This window comes from Oryza sativa, chromosome 12 (genome assembly GCF_034140825.1).
Source record: "Oryza sativa Japonica Group chromosome 12, ASM3414082v1".
In the NCBI taxonomy this organism is placed as follows: Eukaryota; Viridiplantae; Streptophyta; class Magnoliopsida; order Poales; family Poaceae; genus Oryza; species Oryza sativa.
Window position 1 is genome coordinate 8,165,382 of NC_089046.1, and position 24,883 is coordinate 8,190,264.

General features: G+C 41.4%; 1 long non-coding RNA gene across 1 annotated transcript; it reads left to right on the plus strand.

Moving 5' to 3' along the window:
• The first annotated feature begins 20,151 nt into the window (after positions 1-20,151).
• Positions 20,152-21,366, plus strand: LOC112937390 (uncharacterized). The gene is made up of 2 exons (XR_003239942.2): positions 20,152-20,506; positions 20,803-21,366. It is a non-coding gene; the product is annotated as an uncharacterized lncRNA (long non-coding RNA).
• Positions 21,367-24,883: the final 3,517 nt, after the last annotated feature.

A 24,883-nucleotide genomic window follows, 5' to 3' on the forward strand; every position in this document is an offset into this window, starting at 1 on the left:
TCAACTAATCACATACTCGGGGGCTACACCTAATTAGGTGCATCTACTCGATGCACCATGTTTTATTTTCGCCCTTCACAGTTTTTAATTTTTAGCACTCGGCAAGCTGGAGCAAGTTGAATTGAAGCACTCGGACTACTGTTTTTTTGTTTCGAGAAGGCTATTTTGTCAACTGCGAAGGTCTCGGGGGCTACTGTGGAGATTATGGATACCCCATATCTACATGACGGTTGTAATTTAGTCGGATATACGGTACTAAATATAGATGGAATATCTCTATGAAGATTCGGGTTAGGTTCTAAACTTGTATGTCAAGGAAATACCCGGGATCTTAGTCGGTTACGATTGTATTTTATCTATAATCCCATATTCTATTAGGATATGGACTGTATTTTGTAAAGCGGACTCCTTTCCCTATATAAGAGGGTCCGTGTGCCTCTTGGGGGGCGATTCCTTTTCCATTTTATACAATCAATAACACACTCGGCGGAATCATCCCCGGATAGGAGTAGGGTATTACTTCTTGAATAAGAAGGCCTGAACCTGTATAAAATTTCTTATCTCCAAACCCATCCACTTTCCTAGCTTGATAGCCACCCCCTTTTATTATTGTCGAAATCTTGCTTCGACAAAAGTAATTAAGGCCATCGCAGAAATATATTAGTCTAGCCCATGCTACATTAATTGATCACGTTGGTTTTACCCAACAGCACGGTATAGATAAATCATAAATGGTCTATATAATTATATAGATTATATGTATGCTTGTTATCTCGTTATATTTGTTCAGCTAAAAGATTTCTAGAACCGCCAATCGTAATATTATAGCATCACTGGCAGAATTGAAATAATTCACCCCCAAAATTTTGTTTTTGGCTTCTTAATCTGAAAATAGGAAGTGAAAAAAATAATCTCTTCAAGAAAAAACTTTAATTTAATTTGAAAAACTAAAAGTGAGCTATTCTGTTAAACTACCAAAAAAGGCTCGCTTCCCCTCGTATCAGACAATTTCAGGGTAGGGAACTCCAAAAATCATGCAAAAGAATAAAGTATCTGGTGAAGTAGTTTTTTTTAAACTAAAATCCCTCAAATTGGTTTTAGAAATAAAATAGGAGTACTGTTGGTGATATTCTTAGATAATATCCCATCCTAAAACTCCGAAGCTACATTTATGGACAGATATACTAGCTATTAATATTCTCGTAGCCACCTAGAGATGCTAACCTCCTGAAACAATCCTACGACATGATCTGGTATTAGCGACATATCACTGCATCAGTGCTACATACAGTTCCAGCAAGGAAATCCCAGAACCATTTCTTCACGATGCACTTGCAGAATCCAACGAATCAGCATTCTTACATCTCGCAGTACCTCCCAATCCCATGCAAAGATAGTTACCAACAATTAGGGCCAACAAATGAACTGACTAAAGGAAAGAGTTCTGAACTTAATTGTGATTGATCTTCTCGTCTGCTAGCTGGTAATGATATGTCTGCCAATCACCCGAATCAGAAATCGATGCATCTGATTCAATTGGCTAGGCTCAGATATATCTCCAAAACTTATTCAGGACTCGAGTTGAATGCACAGCTAAGCAGTAGCTTAACACTTGCAGCATGCAGTGATGGGAAAATAAGAAAAATAAAATGAGACTTGTAATAATAAGGGATAGGTGATCGGGCAAGAAGAGCAGAAGGTGTGTATCTGTGGGTAGTGAATGTTCAGAGCAGAGAAGACAGCAGGTCAATGTCCCACCCCCCCCCCCCCCCGCCCCAACCAAAAAAAAGGTTTTTTTTTTCAGAACTTTATATCAAGGACAAACTGCATGAAGTATTGAGGATACGGATCCGTATCATATACACCATCCGGTCATAAATACTTAATATTTAGAACAAAATTTGACTTGAAATTTTACAGCTAGCACTCAAGAGTTACTAAGAGGTACCCGTAGCTCCTAGTACCAAACACAACGAGAGGTAAAATGTGGTACCTCCAGACCGTAAAATCTCTCACTTACAAACTTTGACTATCAATTTTGTATTAGAATATCTAATAAGTTTTTATACCATGATAATACTTTTTCAAGGCAAAACTAAGCATATATACTATTTTTTTCCTTTTTAAAATGAGCATTAGAAAAACTAATGATAGTTAAAGTTTCAAAAGTTCTGACTCTATATATCATGACCATTGTATAAGACCAAAATGACAAATCTGAGCTAATTATTTATTCATTCATTTATTTTTTGCAAAACGTAAGCACAAAAGAAAGCTAATTAAACACTGCGTTGGTCACTACCTGATCAATCTCATATCAACATACATTTCTGAGAGGATTTTACTGTGCTTGAGAGGTACCCAGGTACCTCCTAAATGAATTAATATGCACCTTTGATTTCGAAAGGATAATCTAGAAACAACAAATAATATTAATAATGGTAGCTTAGTAATTCCTTAAACCTCAATTCCCCATCTGTTGGCTAGCAGCATCCTATACTAATATGATCACTAACCCAATCCATCTGTGTCTAACCCGGAAAAATATATGGTGCAAAGTACATATGTAGTGGAAACCTGAAAACTACCGTTGGATCGAAAAATAGACGTCTGATATTTGTCTATGTCATCACGAGTAAAAATTTTGCTATGAGTAAAATTTTAACCGTGACATTGACGAATCTCGGACATCTATTTTTGATCCAACGGTAATTTTCAAGCTTCCAGTCCACTCCAGGGTGCTTATATAGTCGCATCCTTTACAATTAGCACATCTTCCCATCCGGATCCACCAAGGCGAACATTGGCAAGCCTGGCATGTGTGGAACACGCCTCACTTTGATCGGGTTCATCGTTGTCATATTTGGTACAGTAGCCGTAACACGTATCCCCACATTCTCTCTCTTATTCTGCCAGGATACATCCTGAGTTTCCAGAGGAATTATGCGCCCTAGAGCACGCAAAAACAACAGGAGCTGAATCATGACATTTAAATATTCAAAAAAGAAATCCGCCTTATTTTGCTCATAATATAATTCCAGTGAAATTCCAAATAACCCCCTACAACTCACTAGTTTTTCTATTTCCCCCTACAACTCAATTTCATACAGAAAATCCTCCCAACAAGTTAATTTATGTCCTAACTTTAACCACAGTCCCATTGTCAATTATTTCACCTAGTTATTTCAATTTCTAGTGCTGCATGGGCCTCCAGCGTCATGGGACAATAGTAACTCATGCCACCTCGATAGGTTGGTAACTTGGTATTATAGAAATTACAGCTGGCGCACAAGTTGTGCCATCGTGTTCTGCCATCATCTTAGCTCATATGGGGATTTGGGAAGGCAGATACTGTAAGGGAGGAAGGAGGTTGTGAGAGACCAACCACAATCATTAGAAATAGATGAAAATAGGTTAGGAGAAATTGTCTTGTGTGGGGGTTTAATGTACGAAATTAAGTAGTAGTAGGCAAAGAAGAAACACAAGTGATTTGTAGGGGGTATTTTTCACATTTAATTCCATTTCAATTGAAATATGAATGTATTACCCAGCCCATGGGGGACAATAAACAAGTCAATTGCTGATTGGAATGCGCGGGATCAGGAAAATGATATCTCAGAACAGTCAGTTGTCTGCCTGCTCAACCGAGGATTACTGATCCGCCAGATGTGCTGATGGTAGTTGGCATGGAAAAGACCCATATGTCATGGTTTATCACATTGGTGTGTAGCTCCCTACCCATGATAATTTATTGGCGCAAACTAATTTCAGTTGTATGAATTTTTTTGTTTCATACAGCGATGATTCATTCACGAAATAAAAGGTCACCAGTGATACAACCGAATCTCATCAGTATTATTTGGCTTTGTTGCAACATTTTACTATTATCCACAAAACCCGGATTATATTCATGTATTATTTCGTAGTACGCGCTAATTAACATGTCAAGGGTTCATGACCATAAGATCTTCCAACATAATATATTCTCATGACTCATGAGAGGGATTTGATCTAGCAAGGTGGTTCTGATTTGTACTCTTTGGTTAGTGTTTATGATAAGCATTTATTATGAAAACATCCAAGCAGATATTTAAGTAATCTAATTGTCAAGTAGTACATAATATGCACCATTCCAAATTTGCATTTTACAGACTTGCATACTTCCTCTGTTCTTAATTAGTGTACAGATTGAAACCACACTGGGAAAAAAACAGAGGATGGACTCAAGAAAAGAGTGAAGCTGATTGCCTGCTTCCTATGAAATGCCAGGTTCAGGGTCATAACGACTGGTGATTACCATTACTCGAGAAAACAGTTAAGCTGAGCAGGGGTGCATGTATAAATTAATTGGCACTATAAATATGAAATACTATGCGACTGTGGTGAAAATTTGGCGTTGTCACCTGATGATGACAGAAGTGGTGAGTCCAGATATAGTGGGTTCTGATAATCAAACAAACCAGTTGCAAAATATTACATGTTTTTGTTCTAATGAAATTCCGGCAGAGCTCCTGCCGTCGTTTACCTAAAAAAAAAGTTAGTTTTCATGTATTCTGATTATAGAATTAATTGAAGACCCAAAGCAAACACCATGTTAATTAGTATTATATCCTGCTCTAGCTGTTTTGGACAAGGTTAACATAAAAAAATTAGAACTTTTGACCATTAATAACTTACAGAATATTTTGTTTGGAGACAGTAAAACACGATGTGTAGATAAGTCTTAAAATTACTTAATTTTCTACTGCAGGGTCAATCGCTTAATGTTCGGCTGGTTCCAAGAAAACTAAACAAAATGGCAGATTATTTATCAAAAAAAGTAAAAGCAACTGTTGCCAATGTACAGGTTTTAAAAAATATGCCAGAATATCACTCATATCTATCATCATTCATCGACTTGTCCTACAGTGGAGATGTTATTATCCAACCCCTTTGGGGATGTTACCTTAAACCATGCATGTCCTTTGCTTCTACCTTAATAAAGTAGTTATGTTTTCAAACAAATAGATAAGTCTTAGAAATACTTTGAGAAAATAAAATATCTACTTATTATATACATGTGTGTATTATAATAAAAAATCATATTTAAAAATATCTTGTAGGTGGGTCATTAGTCTTTCATCCCTGTCATGTTGATTATCTCTTGTCTCACTGTCTCAGCTATACTCCCTCCATCCCAAAATAACTCAATTCCTGAGTTTCTGTGTCCAACGTTTGACTGTCCGTCTTATTTAAAAAAATTATGAAAAAATTTAAAATGATAAGTCACGCATAAAGTATTATTCATGTTTTATTATCTAACAACAATGAAAATAGTAATCATAAAAAAATTTCATATGAGACAGACGGTGAAACGTTGGACACAGAAACGCAGGAATTGAGTTATTTTAGGACGGAGGGAATACATATGAATCCCTCCCGTTCATTATTCACTTCCCTTAAATTTGGCAGAAAAAAAGACACAAGGATTGGACAACACAATAGTCTTGAGATGACATTTTTTTAATTGTAATCTTTCTGAACATCCCCATAGGAACATTTTTTTTAATCGTAATCTTGCTGAACATCCCCATAGGACAACATAACTGTTCCTGCTTTGGAGTGGGTGGCATCAGCAATTCAGAATCTTGACATTGCTGTAAAATCAGAGAGTGTTTGATTATTATTTGAGTAAAGTCCATCACCGGTCCCTAAACTTGTACCGCTGTGTCATCCCGGTCCCTAAACTCGCAAATCGACCGTTCAGGTCCTCAAACTTGTTCGACTGTGTCATCCCGGTCCTTAAACTTGCAGATCACTCGTTTAGGTCCTCCAACTTGTTCAGTTGTGTCACCCCGGTCCCTAAACAGGACCGTCCTATTTTATATCAAAAAATAATTCATATTTTTTTCATGTGAACTCTAATGAAGACAAACTTTATATCAAAATTGTAGCCCTCGACGCGACCTATAACTTTGTAGTTGAAAAGTTTTTGAACTAAAATTGTTTAAGGTCCCAAAATATTGTTGCATGTTTATAGATTTTGAAATTTTAATTTTAAAATTACATTTTGGGACAAAAAATGACTTAAAATAAAAAAAAATTCAACTAAAAAGTTGTAGATCGCGTCGAGGACTACAAGTTTGATATAAAGTTTGTCTTTATTAGAGTTCACATGAAAAAGTTATGAACTATTTTTAAATATAAAGTCTTTAGACCGTCCTATTTAACCCAGATGATATTCAAATCCAAGTTTAGGGACCGGGGTGACACAACTGAACAGGTTGGAGGACCTAAACGAGTGATCTAAAAGTTTAAGGATCGGGATGACACAGTTGAACAAGTTTGAGGACCTGAACAGTCGATTTGCGAGTTTCGGGACCGGGATGACACAGCGGTACAAGTTTAGGGACCGGTGATGGACTTTACTCTTATTATTTTGTGATGAACAATTATCATTTGAGATTATTGTTTTGATATTTTTAGATTATTGGTGAAGTGGTTTTGGAGAAGGTTGATTTTCAGATGATAAATAGGGACTGCTGTCAGTTTGGACCAGTTAGAGCGAACTGTGGTTGCCGATCAGACCGGCGTGTGTTGCGCGGTCAGACCGGTCAGCCCGCGGTCTGATCGGCCGAATATGTGTCGATTTCGGTTTCAGGTTGTTTTCTGTAGATATTTGTGGATAAATCATGTTTATGATTTCTAGATGAATACTAAGCGTTGTTGACAGAAAACACGAGGCCTGGGAGATCTGGTTAACTCCAGTGCAGGTCCAAAACTCGCCTTCAGATGTATGAGCGTGCCAGTTGATTTGATCCTGCAATCAACAAGAAACAAAGACAAAGAAACCGTGGTTAAATCCATAAATGATAGCCGATCGGCTAAGTGCCGATGACATATCATTTACCTTTGGGCCGATGTCATATATACATCGATCGACAACCATAAATGAATAAAAAGGAACTAAATCTACTCGATCGGCTGTAGATATTAATAATATATAATCCTTATGTCGATATATACTTAAATCAAGTGATTGGGATAGATCGGTCGCCATGCCGAGACAGTATAAATCACTTAGATCGAAATATATATTAACAACAAGATTATATATGTTCATAGCATAGCCGATCAGATAGATCTAGCATGTATCGGCTAATACTCCGATACCACTCTGTATTAAGATATTAAAGCAAATAGGATATACCAAACAGAAGCCTAATATACTTAAATGCAGCAAGATCTTAATATAAAGGGCAGATTCAACATATCAATCAAGCATATAAGATAAGGTAGTTAAATCAGGTAAGGTCGACTGAAACTCCGATACTACCCTAATCGGCAACCAGAAGGCAGGCTAGAGATTGAAATTCTAAGCACGACTTAATAGATCAAACTCAACTGATGCAGCATTGAGTATGAAAAGAAGAACAATATCTAGACAATCAAGCCACTGGATGTTTCATAAAGTGATAGATATCTTATATAATCTAAGCCAACGTCGCTATTTAATCTAATCGGCCGCCTTGTGTTAACAGATGTTAGCCGATTGTAGGTTAGATGACGATATTATCAAAGATTATATAAGATATATGATAACTCGACGAATTACATAAACAAGATTAGAGTATCATAAAACCGCCATAACAAGTCTTACCTGTTGTTGAAGATCGAAACCGATGCAGCTCAACCCGAAAGCAAGAACTCGTCGAAACAAAACAAAAGTAAAAGGGTGGCGATGCGCCGAGATTGTATTGAACGTGTGTGTTAATAATTACATAGGGCTCGGGGTCTATTTATACCCAAGAATTACAAGATATGTCCATATCGGACACGACTATTATCTCTAACAAACTCTAAGATACCATAAGTCTTTGCGGCAGACTTTTGCCCACATTTATCTCTAAAGAATTTACATAAAATATCCTAATTAATAGATACAATTGCCTTCTTAGGACTCTATCCATGCGCGGCAATCATCTTGAAGCTTATCAACTCAAACCCGATGTCGTACACAAGTCGTATTGTCGGAATCGGCTGTATCACTTAACCCAGTCAGACTCGGACTTAGCCGATCCCAGTCGTAGCCGATCCGGACTCCAGCCGATTCTTACTCTGTTTCCGCGACAATCCTTATCTTCGGTTCCGCTTCGATTTAATCTTCATATCCGATATTGATATTACCAAATTTGGTCGTTAACACATGCCCCCCAAGTCCGGGATATTTGGTAATGTTTCGGATTTGCCGCGTATCGACTTCGAGTAAGTTTCGCACTCTGCCATTTTCTGACCGTTATCCTCAGTGCTTTAAATACTAACCGCCGCCCTGGAAAATCTTTACCCCATTACTTCCGTTTTCACCACCGAAGCCAATTTTGTTCTCTTCCTCTCCGGCGATTTCTCTGACGCACAAAGCGATCCCCAGGCGGCTTCATCTCCGGCTAGATCTACGCCTGCGGCGATGTCGTCCTCCGCCAGCCCGTCTGCCACGCCGTCGGCGAGTACACTGAGGTAAGTCCCGGTCGGCTAGATCCCCTTTCTTAGCATCAGATCGATTTTCTCTCGCCTTATATTGCTTTCCCTTTCTCGATTACTTTGGATTTGTAGCATCTCTCCAACCTAGTTGCAATTCCCAGCCTATCGCATGAAAACTACTACTTTCTCGGCCCAGTCGGCAACCCTGATCCCACAGAGTTCTTTATTGGTGAAACCAATAGGATTCCTTTTAGATTGGCCAACCCAGATCTAGGTCACTGGAAAAACACCTTCAAATCCTGGCCATCCCTCGAGAAAACTCGACCCGAGAAAAGTTGGATCACATGGTTCAAGAGCATGTCGGCTAGCAAAAGAGTTCATTGGGACGAGATTGGAATCGGCCAAGCACTCGATCTCACCATAGCCAACTCAGCTAAGGATGAGCCCCTAATGGCAACTGCCTCTTATTTCTGGTCCAACACCATCAACGCCTTCTTGTTCAACCAAGGGCCGATGACCCCAACTCTCATAGATATCATCATGATCACGGGTCTGGATGTCACCTTATCGGCTAACTCTATGAGCTTGAACACGAAGAACCAATACGACTTCAAGACCAAGAGCATAGGCGGCTGGTCAGGCTATGTAGCAGCATACATGGGCCAGGGTTCCGTCACCCCTCGAGAACATGTGGCTTTCTTGCTAATGTGGCTAGAGAAATTCCTCTTTTGTGGATCAAGCTGTGGCCCTACAACCAATTGGCAGTTTGTAGCCGAAGCCTTAGAAGCAAAGAAACAATTTCCTTTAAGAAAAATACTTCTCGGCTACTTGTACCAAATGCTAAACAATGCATCGGCTAAGTTAGCTGTCGGCTCAGTAGTCGGAGCAGGTGGACCATGATGGCTATTGCAGTCCTGGCTGAATTTGGTAGTCATGAAGTTTGTCAATTGGCCATCTGTAACAGAAGCTGAATTTCCAAGACTGGAGCCGATTGTAGACAATGATGGAGAAGAACGTACTCATCGGAGATGCACATCTTACGGAGAATATGCCTCCATACCAACCGATGCAGAAGCAAAGCTATCGGCCGAGCTGCTTAAAGACTGGTTCTGCAATTTTTATGAGGGTTTCCAAAAACATACTCAAGTTTGGTTCCTCTATGAAGATTCAACACTTCTAGAAAATCCATTGGACTTCATATTCGAAGACATCAACAATGAAAGATATCAGAAACCCAGAGAAATTTCTTCAGCTGCAATCAGTCCATGTATCCTTCCTGTCGGCATTCATCAAGGAAGAAACATCTAAGTCTCCTATGAATTTTATCATCCAATAAGTTCTGCCAGGCAGTTTGGAATGGGCCAACTCCCAATCGGCTTATTCTTTGAAGATAAGATCCAGTGCTGAGGGGAAATTTCGTCAACCTTAATGATGGATCGGCTGCTTAACCTCCAAGGACCCCCTCTAGGCAGCATTGATAATATAGAGCTGGTAACCTTCAGGAGCAGAGCATTCGACAGATGGTGGAGTGAATGGAAACTGCATCTATTCCATCAATCGGCCTCTATGTATATGACAGATCTCTTTCCAGATGTTGTCCCTCAGGTATGTCTTAATTTACTCAATTTCATTTGAATAGTTGCTTAGCCGACTAACCTTGACTAACTTTCCTTTCGACCTGCAGACAACAGAGTTCTCTCCTCCTCGCCAAAGTAACAGTGGCAGGAACATTGAATATGCCTCGGGATTAATTCCAAATGGAGGTGGACCATCTCCTCCTGTCATCGGCTATGATGCCCCCAAGACTTCAGCTCTTCTTCAAGGGCTCATCAGAGAACCAGCCGATGCCGGCAAGAAAAGAAAAACCAGATCATCGGCTGTAGATACTTCAGCCCCAGCTCCAAAGAAGAAAACCAAGACAAAGATAACTAAGCCATCTGATGATCTGCCTGCCCTAGATCCATCCATTGAACAAGCTCTGGATGAAGAGGAAATTGAAGAAGACGTTGACCAAGCCGCAGCCAAAGTAAGCGACACAGAAAGAACACCATCGGCTTCACCCAAGCAGACCCCTCCAACTCCTTCTGCTCCAGCTCACTTTTCAAGAGTAAGCAGCTCTCTTTGATCCTTTTTGCAATCATTTTACTTTATGGCCGATTACTCACAGATTTTGTAGTTGTAGAAAAAGAAGACTGCTGTGAAGAAGAAATCGGCTATAATGACATCTTAATTCTTTCATTAGTTGATCTCAGCCGATTTTGTCTAACACTTGTCTCTTTTACAGTCTCCTCCTCCTTCTCCTGTACAACAGTCATCAAGTGACCAGACTCCATCAGCTGTAGGGATTCACCATGTTGAAGAAGAAGTCCAACCGACTGCTCCTGCTATCCTGGTAAGCTTTTCTTTGACACAAAATACCCAGATCGGCTATGTCTATTTGACCTCTAACTTCTCTTTAAATCATTATTGCATGTCTTAGCCGATCTTTTCTCTTTTGACATTAGAGACTATCTTGATGAAGGAGAAGAGGATACCACAAGCAAAGCTTTAGCCCCCTTATCCGATGATGTGAAGAAAATTCTTGAAGATATCTCTCATCGGCTAGAGGCATCATCGTTAGACAGCTTAGTGGTTGATTGTGGCTCAATTAGGACTCGGCTACATGAGATTCAAGCTCTGATCCCAGATGAGCTAGCCGATGTCCTAACTCCAGCTGTCTATCTCGAGCAGCATCAATTCAAGCTGGAGAAGGCCAAGCTGAGACTAGTCGAGCGTCGGGAGCGCAAAGACATCGAGGCCACAATTTAGGCCAATCGGCAGCTTGTTCATGAAGAGAAGGCCAAGCTTGATCAGTTATCTGAAGGTCCGATCAAGTCTAATATTGATCGGCTTGAAGCTCGAAAGATTGAGCTCCTGGCACAACTTCAAGAATGCAGTGCCAATCTGGACATGGAACATAAAAAGCTAGCCGATCTCCCAAAATCTGTTGAAAAGCAGAAAGCAAGACTAAAATCGGCTATAAAAAATGTTGCTGATCTAACCAAGTCTTTAAAAGTCATCCCTGGAACCGATGCTCAAGATGCCCAAGCCATCGAAGAAGTAGAACAAATTAGGCAAAGAGCTATATCGGCTATCCAGCGCTATTTGTCTCGGTAACTTTCTGTGTAATAGACCTTAGAAATTTTTGTAATCGGCTAAGATACTACTGATGTTTATCTTGATAATCCTTTGTGCCGATTAATATAACTTCCAAATTTGCTCAAAAATTGTCAAAATTTGTAACTGGTGTATATATGTGCCCCCCTAATTTTACAATGTCAAAAGCATTGATTTAATTATAGTTTAAAACTTAGGGCGATATAGCAATATCCGCCATTGTATATCGGCAAACCACAACCGATTACAACATAAAAACAACTAAGGACGATATAACAATATCGGCCATTGTAAATCGGCAAACCTCAACCGATTACAACATAAAAACAACTAAGGGCCCGATTATAACATAAAAACAACTAAGGGCGATATAACAATATCGGCCATTGTAAATCGGCAAACCTCAACCGATTACAACATAAAAACAACTAAGGGCCCGATTATAACATAAAAACAACTAAGGGCGATATAACAATATCGGCCATTGTAAATCGGCAAACCTCAACTGATTACAACATAAAAACAACTAAGGGCGATATAACAATATCGCCCATCCCAAGGCGATGCAAACCCATCGGCTATCATGTATCGGCAACACTAACCGATCATGCATTAACCCAAACACTTGGGTAATATTTCTGCAAGTACTTACCATTGAGCGCTCGTCCATAGACTTCGCCATGAAGCCCTTGCAACATATATGCCCCCTTAGACACAACCTTATAGATTTGGAACGGTCGTTCCCAATTCGGTGACCATTTGCCGAATTTGTTATCCCGAGTTCCAATCGGCAAAATCAACTTCCATACAAGTTCACCTTCCGAAAAAGTCTTGGGTACCACTTGCTTGTTATAGTGTCGAGCAACTCGTTCCTTATCTTTGGTAACTTTTGCAAGGGCTCGCAAACGCGACTGAACTAAGTCCTCCCTCTCATCGGCCATAAGGTTATAATACTCATCGGCTGTCAAACCATCTTGCAATTCTATTCTTCTCGAACCGATTTTAACTTCCCATGGTAATACAGCCGCATGCCCATAAACAAGCTTATAAGGAGGAACTTGAATCGATCCATGACAAGCCATCCGATAAGACCACAATGCTTCGGCTAAACGAGTATGCCAATGCCGAGGATAATCAGAAATTTTCCTCTTAATCAACTTGATCATGCTTTTGCTAGATGCCTCGGCCTGCCCATTAGCTTGTGTATAATATGGTGAAGAATTCAACAATTTGATACCCATGCTATCGGCAAACTGAACAAACTCATCGGACACGAAGATTGAACCTTGATCGGTTGTAATGGTTTGAGGAATACCAAATCGATAGATTATATGTTCTTGAACAAATTGTATAGCATCCCCAGAATCAACCTTCTTCAAAGGAATCGCCTCTATCCACTTGGTAAAATAATCGGTCGCCACCAATATAAACTTATGCCCTTTACTTGACGGTGGATTAATCATGCCGATCATATCAATTCCCCAACCTCGAAATGGCCATGGTTTAATAATAGGATTCATAGCCGACGCCGGTGCTCTCTAGATCGCCCCAAATTTCTGACAATCTTGACATCCCTTGTAATATCTGAAACAATCCTCCAGCATCGTCGGCCAAAAATATCCAGCACGTCGAAGCAACCACTTCATTTTATGAGCCGATTGATGAGTGGCACATATCCCTTCATGAACTTCACCGATTGCAAGTTTAGCCTGATCGGCACTAAAACATTTGAGCAACACCCCATCAATCGTCCGATAATAAAGCTCATTATCTAACAAAGTATACTTCAACGCTTTATATCTTAACTTCCAAGAAGCCGATTGAGACAGATTCTGTAAATACTGATGGACATCATATCTCCAATCATCGGCTGTTATGGCAGCAACTTCAATCTTAACATCTTTGATCATCGGCTTATATCCCGATGCCCCTTGGGCTAAATCATTAGATATTCCTTAATATTATCTAAAGCTTTCTGCTGCTCTGTCCCCCAAGTAAACTGTTGATCGGCCTTCAATCTCAACAACGGTGTAAAAGGCTCTAACCTTCCGGACAAATTAGAAATAAACCTTCTAACAAAATTAATCTTGCCGATCATCTCCTGCAATTTTGTCTTGTTCTCTGTAGGCTTAATCTTCTTGATCGCATTGACACTTCTTTGAGTTATTTCAATTCCCCTCTCATGAACAAGAAATCCCAAGAACTGGCCAGCCGATACGCCAAGAGCACACTTTATCGGATTCATCTTCAAGCCATATTTTTCCTAGTTCTCTCAAAAACTTTTCTCAAATTGGCTATGTGGTTCGCTATTTCCTTAGACTTAATAACCACATCATCAATATAGACTTCGACCAACCAGCCGATCAGATCATGATAAATATAGTTCATGGCCCTTTGATATGTGGCTCCAGCACTTTTTAATCCAAAAGTCATTACTACCCATTCAAATAAGCCGATTGCACCAGGACATCTAAAAGCCGTCTTATAAATATCTTCCTTAGCCATAAAGATCTGATTATATCCCACATTTCCATCCATAAAACTCAATATCTTATGTCCTGAAGCAGCATCAACCAACTGATCGGCTACTGGCATTGGATACTCGTCCTTTGGGGTAGCTTTATTCAAATCTCTAAAATCAATGCACACCCTCACATTGCCGTTCTTCTTGATAACATGAACTATGCTAGAAACCCACTCAGCATATCGGCAAGGACGAATAAAACCAGCATCATATAAACGCTTAATCTCCGCCTTCACAGGTTCGAGCATATCGGCTTTGCATCTTCTCGGAGGCTGCTGGTGCGGTCTAACCCCTAGTTTGATAGGTAGTCGATGTTCGACAATCGATCGGCTAAGTCCTGGCATCTCATAATACTCCCAAGCGAAGCAATCTCTAAATTCTTTCTAGAGCTCTATCAGCTTGGTTCTAAACTCTGGAGATAAATTCTTACTAATAAATGTCGGCCTTGGCCGATCGCTTGGACCTATATCTATTTCTTCGAAATCATCGGCCGACATTAAACCTTGACCTTGTTTGTCATCGAGATCATCTACTGTATCCTTGGTGTAGACGTTTGAACCCTCCACAACGCCTTCAAAATAATAGCCTGGGTTCTCCATCTTCAATTGGGTTCTCCATCTTCAATTGGCTGTATATCAGAATCGGACTATTTTAGAAAATCTCCATCCCAAACTTTTCCAGATAAGCAATCAAGACCATCCATCTCCCAAAGAGCTAAATTGGCACTGGCAACATTGACTGACCTGTCGGTTGGCACGATCTAAATCTTGTTGCCTTACCATTGAATCAAGCATTGATGCATGGTTGAAGGAGTACAACAATTGGCATGAATCCAATCCCTACCAAGCAACAAGTTGTAAGAACCCTTCCGATCGATGACAAAAAAGGTAGTAGGGATGGTTGTGCTGCCGACTGTCAGCTCAACATTTAGAACACCCTTGGTTTCCGATGGATTGCCACCAAAGTCTTTGAGCACCATGTTTGTCTTGATGAGATCTTCAGCGTTTCTGCCCAACTTCTAGAACGTAGCTTAAGGCATCAAATTTACTGCAGCCCCACCATCGATCATCATCTTAGACATCGGCTTCCCATTGACATAGCCATTTATATACAATGGTTTAGCATGCCGATTTTCTGTCCCCTCAGGCTTCTCAAAGATTGCTTGTTCTGGTGATAGAACCAACTTAGCCGATTCTTCTTCTACTTTGTCAACATCGGTTTGTTTGATCTCGAATTCGGCTGGCAAGGTAAAAACCATGTTAACTGATGCCGTTACAACACTATTCCCTTTTGCCAACTTCTTCGCCTCGTCGGCTGTGGCGTCATCGGCTTCAGGAGCTTGATTCTTAACGCGCCACTCCTGCCTCGGCTTTGTCTTCAGCCGATGACTGATTTCCTGCTCAACCTCCTAAAAGCATTCTCTATTCCTCAACCTTTGAACCCTTCTCTTTTGATTTTTTGTAAAAATACCAGAAGGACACCACTGAATCTTCCTGTCTCCATCATCCTTTTGGCTATAGTCTTGGTTCACCGGGCCCAACCTTTGATGAATAGGAACTCTTGTTTGCTTCAGCCGATTGCCTCCATCATACGATCGGCTTGATCTCCCTGCAACATTACTGCACCCAGGACAATCCTCGATAGATGGCAGCCTCATACCCTCATTATAGCAGAACCTAAATAACTCACAACCCCAATGAGGATCAAAACCACCATTATCTTCTTCATAACGCCTCTCCTGTTGCTTGTCGTACTTCCTTTGATACTTGTTTATAATCTTAGCCGAATTCACCTGAAAACCTCTTGTACGTCCTCCATTAGCTGTTCGGCCAGCTGTGTGCACCATGTTTACAGGAAAAGGATTACCATCAACCTTCATCGGCCTCTTGGAATCATCAAATTTGATCTTGCCTCCTTCAATGGCTACTAGAATTTGTTGCCTGAAGACTTGTAATCATTAGTAGAATGAGACCCAGAGTTATGCCACTTGCAATACCTTCTTTTGCCTAATTCCTCGGCCGATGGAATCGTATGACCAGCGGGGAGTTGAATCTGCTTCTCTCAGAGCAACAGATCAAAAATCTTGTTAGCCTTGGTTATATCAAAGTCATACCTCTCCTCTTTTCTAGAATTCTTTACCCCCTAGCATGGTATAACCTTTTTACTTCTTACCCATTCAGCTGCAGCTATTTCACAGTCATCATCATCATTATCCGATCCATATATGTAAGGACAAACATGATTAACCCTTTTAGGGTTCTTCCTGGCTTCTGCAGACCTCTGCTCGTGCAGGGTTACCTTTTGTATAAGATGTGACAAGCTATCAAAGTCCTCAGATGAGAATATTTCCCTGATCGGAGCAATCATACCCTGAAAAGCCAAAACGGCTAACTGGGCATCAGTCAAATTCAAACTATAGCACTTATTCCTCATCTCTCTGAACCTTTGGATATACTCATGCATAGGTTCATCATGCCTTTGCTTGATTGCTGTTAAATCGGACAATTTCATCTCATGAACCCCACTGTAGAAATAGCTGTGAAATTGCTTCTCCAAATCGGCCCAAGTGTTGATTGATCCATATGGCACAGAAGAAAACCAAGTAAAAGCCGATCCAGACAAGGACAACCGGAACAACCTAACTCTCAAGGCATCCACAGCCGATGCTTCACCACATTGAGCTAAAAATCGGCTAATGTGCTCATAAGTTGACACACCATCTTGCCCTGAGAATTTTGAAAAATCTAGAACTTTGAACCTATTAGGAAGAGGAACTCTCTCAAACCACTCAGGGTAAGGTTGCCGATACAAGTTTCCAGCATCTTTCGGCTTAAGCCCGAACTGTTCCCTCATCACATCGGTAATCACATCAGCCCACGGTCGTTGCTGAGTTGCTCCTTGCGACTGTTGTTGCTTGGGCTCGAATTGATTGTACTGAAGAACAAACTGAGATTGAGTGGGCCCCCCTGCTGATATTGAGCTTGCGGCGAAGGAGGTTGATATTGGTAATTCAAATTGCCCCCCTGATAATTCTGGTAGTTCGGCTGAATATTACGCACCGAGTGTTCAGGAACAATCTGAGGTACCACCGTCTGGTCCGGCTGCACATGATGAACTAAATGCTCTGGGACAACCTGATTTAGAGCATGTTGTCCTAGCTGATTGTTAGGTGTTGCAAACCCAGCCGATGCATTCATTAACCCTTGCTGATGAATCGGTTGAATAACCTGTTGCGTTAATGGCATTTGCTGAATCGACTGCAAAACCTGCCGTCTTGGTGGCGTCTGTTGAATTGGTTGCACAACCTGTTGGATTGGGGGTGTTTGCTAAGCTGGTTGCACAAACTGCTGCCTTGGCGGTGTTTGCTGAATCGGCTGCTGCTGGACTAGAACAACAATAGGTTGAGGTGGTAAGAACATGGCCGCAACCTGATCTTGCGTAGCCGATTCACATCCTGCCCCCTATGCTGTGGTTGTTCTCTCATCAACAACCGAGGACTAACTAGTTGGCCTGGTGCCGACGTAGACGCAGCAAGTGCGGGAGCCGATACCGGTGCCGTCGGCTGAGCTGATGGCGCATTGGGAGGAACTGTTTGAACAGATGGCTGAGTATTGGTGATCAGAGGCCGATAATCTGGAAAGACACCTCCTTGCAAATAAACTGGGCCTGTAGCCTGATATTCAGCCATTGAACCATCAACCATTGATTTCATCATGTTTGACAAGGTATTGACTAACACCCCAGACTGATTGATCAAAGCATTGTGCACGGCATAGTCAACCCGATCTTGGAAGTTATTGAAAAGCTCATGTGCTGCATTGCCATTCTGACTAAGATTTCCACCTTGTAATCCTTGGGAATTATCACCTTGAGAACCAAGACCTTGAACTTCTTGAAAACCATCGCCTTGATTTCCTTGAGAACCATTTGCAACACCTTGATCACCTGGCTGAGCCATACCATCTGGAGCCTGTTTTAGTTCACCATCTTTGGAAGAACCTGTCCCAGGAACATCCGCAACCACCATTAATTTATACTTCTGAACCAACGTTCCCTTGCGGGTCTGTGTAAATGAACTCAAAAATTGGTTCTTTGCTTGCTGCATCATTGCTTCAAGATCCTTATGCTGTTCAGGTGTCAATTTATCCAGAGTGATGGGCATAATGTTGCTCTCATCAACCTCAGACAGACCCAACTTAAGGATCTTAGCTTTGACAGAATCAGGTTCTCTAGCCGAGGACGGTGACGGTGGCGGTTTCTCGGCCATGAGGAAAACTGCTGTTGTGACTCTGACTTCTAATCAGTCCTATCAGGCATGCCAAAAGCGTATTGACAGAAAACACGAGGCCTGGGAGATCTGCTTAACTCCAGTGCAGGTCCAAAACTCGCCTTCGGATGTATGAGCATGCCAGTTGATTTGATCCTACAATCAACAAGAAATAAAGACAAAGAAACCGTGGTTAAATCCATAAATGATAGTCGATCGGCTAAGTGCCGATGACATATCATTTACCTTTGGGCCGATGTCATATGTACATCGATCGATAGCCATAAATGAATAAAAAGGAACTAAATCTACTCAATCGGCTGTAGATATTAACAATATATAATCCTTATGTCGATATATACTTAAATCAAGTGATTGGGATAGATCGGTCGCCATGCCGAGACAGTATAAATCACTTAGATCGATATAATCTAAGCCAACGTCGCTATTTAACCTAATCGGCCGCCTTGTGTTAACAGATGTTAGCCGATTGTAGGTTAGATGACGATATTATCAAAGATTATATAAGATATATGATAACTCGATGAATTACATAAACAAGATTAGAGTATAATAAAGATGCAAGCACTAATCCCGAGAACGCAAGCCGCCATAACAAGTCTTACCTCTTGTTGAAGATCGAAACCGATGCAGCTCAACCCAAAAGCAAGAACTCATCGAAACAAAACAAAAGTAAAAGGGTGGCGATGCGCCGAGATTGTATTGATAGTGTGTGTTAATAATTACATAGGGCTCGGGGTCTATTTATACCCAAGAATTACAAGATATGTCCAAATCGGACACGACTATTATCTCTAACAATCTCTAAGATACCATAAGTCTTTACGACAGACTTTTACCCACATTTATCTCTAAAGAATTTACATAAAATATCCTAATTAATAGATACAATTGCCTTCTCAGAACTCTATCCATGCGCGGCAATCATATTGAAGCTTATCAACTCAAACCCGATGTCGTACACAAGTCGTATTGTCAGAATCGGCTGTATCACTTAACCCAGTCTGACTCGGACTTAGCCGATCCTAGTTGTAGCCGATCCGGACTCCAGCCGATTCTTACTCTGTTTCCGCGACAATCCTTATATTCGATTCCGCTTCGATCTAATCTTCATCTCCGATGCTAATATTACCAAATTTGGTCGTTAACAAGCGTATGTAATATTGTTGTGCTAATGTTGAGTCTAGTTGAAGAGATTTTATGCTCCAATATGCATGGCTTCTTTGTAGGTTCATGTGTAGGTAAGTCTTGATGCCTCGGGAGAGCGTTGTCAGTGATGGATCGGGAGTCAACCTGGGAGAAGATGATGTCCGGATAATTAGGATATCATGTGGGATGTTTAAGCTAAACATCAATGCACGTGGTTGGTATAGATTCCATATGACATACGACGGAGATATGGTGTGCGTATGGGATGTGGAGTTGAATTTGGAAGGAGTCCAAATTTGGTACAATCACTACTAAAAAAGGCACATACAAGTCGGCACTATAGGGGCTAGAATAGCTAAAACCAGCACATATAGTGTTTTTCCCACCTCCACTGACTAAAAATAGAAAAAACCTATACTTATACTATAAGTGCCTTTGTTTTATAACAAACCGAGCCAAGCCAGCGAGCCCAGCCCTCGGCATTATCTCTTTCTCTCCAATCCCCTTGATCTTATCTATCTCACGCGTCTCTCTCTCTCTCTCTCTCTCTTCTCTCTCTCATCTCTCGCGGCGGCCGGAGTGGCCCGGCGGAGGCGGTAGCGGTAGCGGTCACACCCCGCCGCCCCTTCGCTAGATCTAGTGGGAGGAGAGGCGTCGACTGCCTCCGACGGCAGAAGGGGCAGCGCCCTTCCCTTCGCCAGATACGGCGGGAGGAGAGGCATCTGCATTCTCTGATGGATGGAGGAGATGCGGCAGGGGTGGCACCCTCCCCTTCGCCAGATCCGGTGGGAGGGGAAAAAGCGGCCTTCCACGACGGCAATGGTAGCACCCACACCTTCGCCAAAGCAGAGGCAGCGGCGGCTGTAGTGGAAGGGGAGAAGGAGGCTCGCCCCTCCCCCTATCCTCCTTTCTATCTGGCGACGGCGGCAGGGGTAGAGTACTTCTTGATCTGTGTTCTTGATGTTGTTTTTTTAGACCGTGTTCTTGATGTATTGATGAACTTGTTTATTGTGATCTATGAACTTGTTGATTGTGTGATGTGTACTTGTTCCTTTTTTTAGATTTTTAATTTATGTTTGGTGGCTTTCAAGCATCGGCTCGGCTCCTGGTTTTTTCTTTTTGAGTAAATTTCACTTTGGGCGTGATTTATTAACCAAAGTTTCACCATGAAACCAGGCCTAACTCGACCTTTTCAGTTAACACTAGGTATGATTACCTTCTTTTGCAGTTTGGACCGGGTTTTAAGACTTTGGGCCACCACGCTGGCTTGATCTGAGCCTAGTGAACTCAGTTCGGGGAAGAGAAATTATCGAGGAAAACTAGTGTATGGGAGAGAAGGAAGATAGTGTCGTGGAGGCGGAGGCGGACATGCTCAACGCCTCGGTCTCCACCCTCGCCACCGGTGGCTTCTACGCCTGCGGAGCGGCACGATGCGGTGGCCGTGTGCACATCTCCGGTTCTGGCGAGGCATGGCGCAGCGGCCGTGCATGCTCTTCTTCGGCTCCGGCGCGGCAGGACGGCGGCATGCTCTTCTTCTGCTCGACCGCGGTGCCGGCAACGGGGTGCACGCACTGCTCCTTCAGCTCACGGCAGAATGGGAGGATTCCAAAAGCCTCACCAAGTTAGAGTAGGAATTATTAGCTAATTGTATTGTAAATAAGTACCACTAAAGAGAAGGCACTGGAAAGGGAAATTATCACAAGTACCTCATGATCAGGTACATGTACATATGGAACTTGGAACCTCTTTCCATGTTTTTAGTGGCAAAATTGACAGCTCTATCTTACTTGCATACACATTTAGAAACAACACAGATTCATTCCACCAACACCACACCGAAGCTGAAGAGCACGCCGCCATGCCAATTCGGAGCCGGAGAAGGTCACGCCGCCGCCACGCCGTGCTGCTCCGGAGACTTGGCCGGGAGCCGCCGGTGGCGAGGGTGGAGATCGAGGCGTTGAGCAAGTCCACCTCCACCCCCACCTCCACGACACTATCTTCCTCCTTTCCCGTGCGCTAGTCTCCCTTGATAACTCTCTGCGCTGAACTGAGTTCACCAGGCTCAAGCCAACATGGTGGCCCAAAAGTATTGAAACCCAGTCCAAACTGCAAAAGAAGGTAATCATACCTGGTGTTAACTGAAAAGGTAGAGTTATACCTGGTATGGTGAAACTTTGGCCAATAAATCAGGCCCAAAGTGAAATTTACTCTTTTCTTTACAAATCGTATACATCAAAGGTGTTGGTTCCTAAACCGGCATCTTGGAGTCTTCTCATCAGTGCCGTTTTCGTGGTGTCGGTTGGGAAATCCAGCACCTTTGTGTAGTTCCCAACCAGTACCAATCTACATTTCTGTAGTTGTGAATTGGAGTTTATAAAGTTTGTTTCTCGTCCAGCATGGTTTCCTAGAGGATTAGGACTTCTTGTATGAGTTTGGTTCATGGTTTTAGGCAACCTACCTCAGCTATAAAGAGAAATGGAGGCTAACTTTTAATTCCGTTAAAAATTTTGATTTTTGGTTACTCCAACCATTTGACCCCTCTAATTGGCTTAGTTTTTGTTGTACGATCCTGCATTTACATGGTAAATCCTGCAAAAAGGAGCTGCAAGTAACCTGCCATGTTGAATGTCGTGTGGAATACACATGGGGAGAATAAGGAGCCGTGCCGCCATACCGATGGGCCGCAATGTCCTCTCCAGTTTTTTTTTTTTTTTTTTTTTTTTTGCGGGGAATGTCCTCCCCAGTTAGGTCGTGGACACTCGGTTTATTTCATGCTGGTGCACCTGCTGATCCTGCCTCAAGTGTAAGCTGTGGGGTGCCTCACTTCGCGTGTTGCTAGTGCGGGCGATGGCTTCGTTTGTCCCGTTCACCATGAAGCCGCAGGCTCGATCGCCAGGTAACCAGATCAGAGATATACTACTCATTAGGACTCCTAGCTCATTCTTTCATTGTGCTATCAGGAGGAGAGATATTTCTTTTCTCGGTGGATTGGGCTCAATCGGCGATTATAGAATATGACAAGCAACCCACCTGAACAACAACGCTTTTCAGACCAACTAGAATAACTTTTAAGCTCTGTAATTTACAGTGATTTTGTTCCAAAACTTGTGTGCCAAACAGGTCCTCAGGGTTGTTTTCATTCCAATATATTAGTTATTTGTTAAGTTGTATATAGCAGGTACTTCAGGATAAAAATTATTGCTGAAGACTGGATTAACCAACATTGGAGGTATCTGCATCGAAGTACAACAATGTGCGGAACTGAACAATCTAGGGTTTAATTGATCATATCAATTAAACTTAAGGTTTTGGTATACCAGTCCTGGTGATCTGTCATGTGAATTGCCTGTCATTTCGTTCAGCTTTTCTATCTCTCACGCAATCCCGCGTCTCCATTCACTCCTCTTTCACCTCTCAGCCAATCTATTCCCCACATGCCTTCCTGCGCTTTTCCATCTTCGTTGGTTCTTCCTCCACCGGCGTATACGGTATACCTTTGTCTGAGTCATTCTTGCTTGTCGATCATCTAGGCTCCACAACGTTATTGTTATGCCATCGTGCCGTTTGTATATATCAGCGTGTGGCGGTGTCCTCATCCATGCATTTTCTAGACAAGTAAGGATATTTATGATGTGGCTTTGCAGTACTGGCAGCAATAAAAGGGTAGCAATGTACTAGTACTACCATTTTGAAGGACCTTCCCCCTGGAGGAGGAGGGGAGGAGGACTGTGAGTAGCGCACCAACGACAGGGGGAGGGGGGCGGGGAGGGGGGGGTGAGTAACGCACCAACGACCTATATCACTCTCCTCCACCGCCACTCCCCCGTCCGTGGCCCCTCCTAGTTAGTAAGAAAGTCTATGTTCTACGTAAGAATTAAAACATGTCTTTTCATCGTAACCATTGGCACTGGGTACGATAATGACCCGCCAATGTGATATTCTAGCAAAATTAGACTGTGATCTCTCTTCATTTATTAAACTGCAGATCAAAATGTTCTGAGTAAATTGCAATGTTCTGAATAATTTCCACTTTCCGCTAGAGGTTCACCATATAATGGAAGGGAAATTTTATAAATCAAGAGTGTATCTTTTGGAACTTTCGAATTTGGACCTGTTTCATGAAGTTTCAATCAGAATTTATGAGAAAATTTCCATATGTTTGATGATTTATATTGACCTTAAAGTGAAACTTACTTCTATGCACCTAGTTTAAAGTGAAATTATATGCTAAACCTGATACAGAAACATGGCGAGCTTCATCCATTGCAAAGTTCAATTTAAATAAATTCACTTCAACTGGCACTCTATATGCATGCTCAAAATTTCTCTGTTTTTTTGGCAATGCTTCATATTATCTTGGTTAGATTTGATTTAAAATTTTCCATTACAATATGATAGAAACAAATGGTTACTTTCATATTTTGGTTAGAAAAATACAAGATTTGTTCAGAGAAATAAAATAAAGGAATCAATGAAGCAAAATAGTTTACAAACTGAAATCAGGTAAGAAAATGCCAGAGGATGGCACCGATGAACTTCAAGATTTGTTGCTATGAAGTTACAGGTTCAGGATAGTAACACTACTGGAGAAACAATCTTTAATACCAGTTGAAACCCCCTTTAGTACCGGTTATAGCAACCAAAACTAAAGATCGAGATTTTTAGTACCGGTTGATAGAATCGGTACTAAAAATGCAAAATAAGTGAAAAAAGATATGTAGGATGCGAGATTCGAACTTAAGATTTCTCACTCAGTCCTAATACGAGTTACTATCCCACCTACGACACACATCTAACTTGGATAGAGATACTTTCTTTTTAACTAACCCTAGAGGCATTTGGTAACCGATACTAAAAAAAATATTTAGTACCAGTTAGTAATATAAACCGGGACTAAAATTTCTCCAGCATTAGTCTTGGTTGGTGTTTCTAACTAGTACTAAAGATGCTTTTTTAAGTATCGGTTGGTAACACCAACTGGAACTAAAGATGTTTCTTGGATTTAAACTTTTAGAATCGGTATTAAAACATCTTTAATATATGTTCTTAATCTAGTCGGGATATTTGTGTTTTGAGGTTTGGAATAAAAAATATTTTTTCTAGTAGTGTAACGGCCACTGATTGCAATTACTCCCGAAAGCAAGGAAACTAAGGCATGATGCATGTACAATCACCATTATAATCTACAATATTTTGCGATTGTGGTCAAATTCAGCATCGTCATCTGATGACAGAAGTGGTGCATCTAGATAGTGGGTTCTGATAACTAAGCAATATAACAAACTACTTCCTCTGTAAAGCTAATGCCC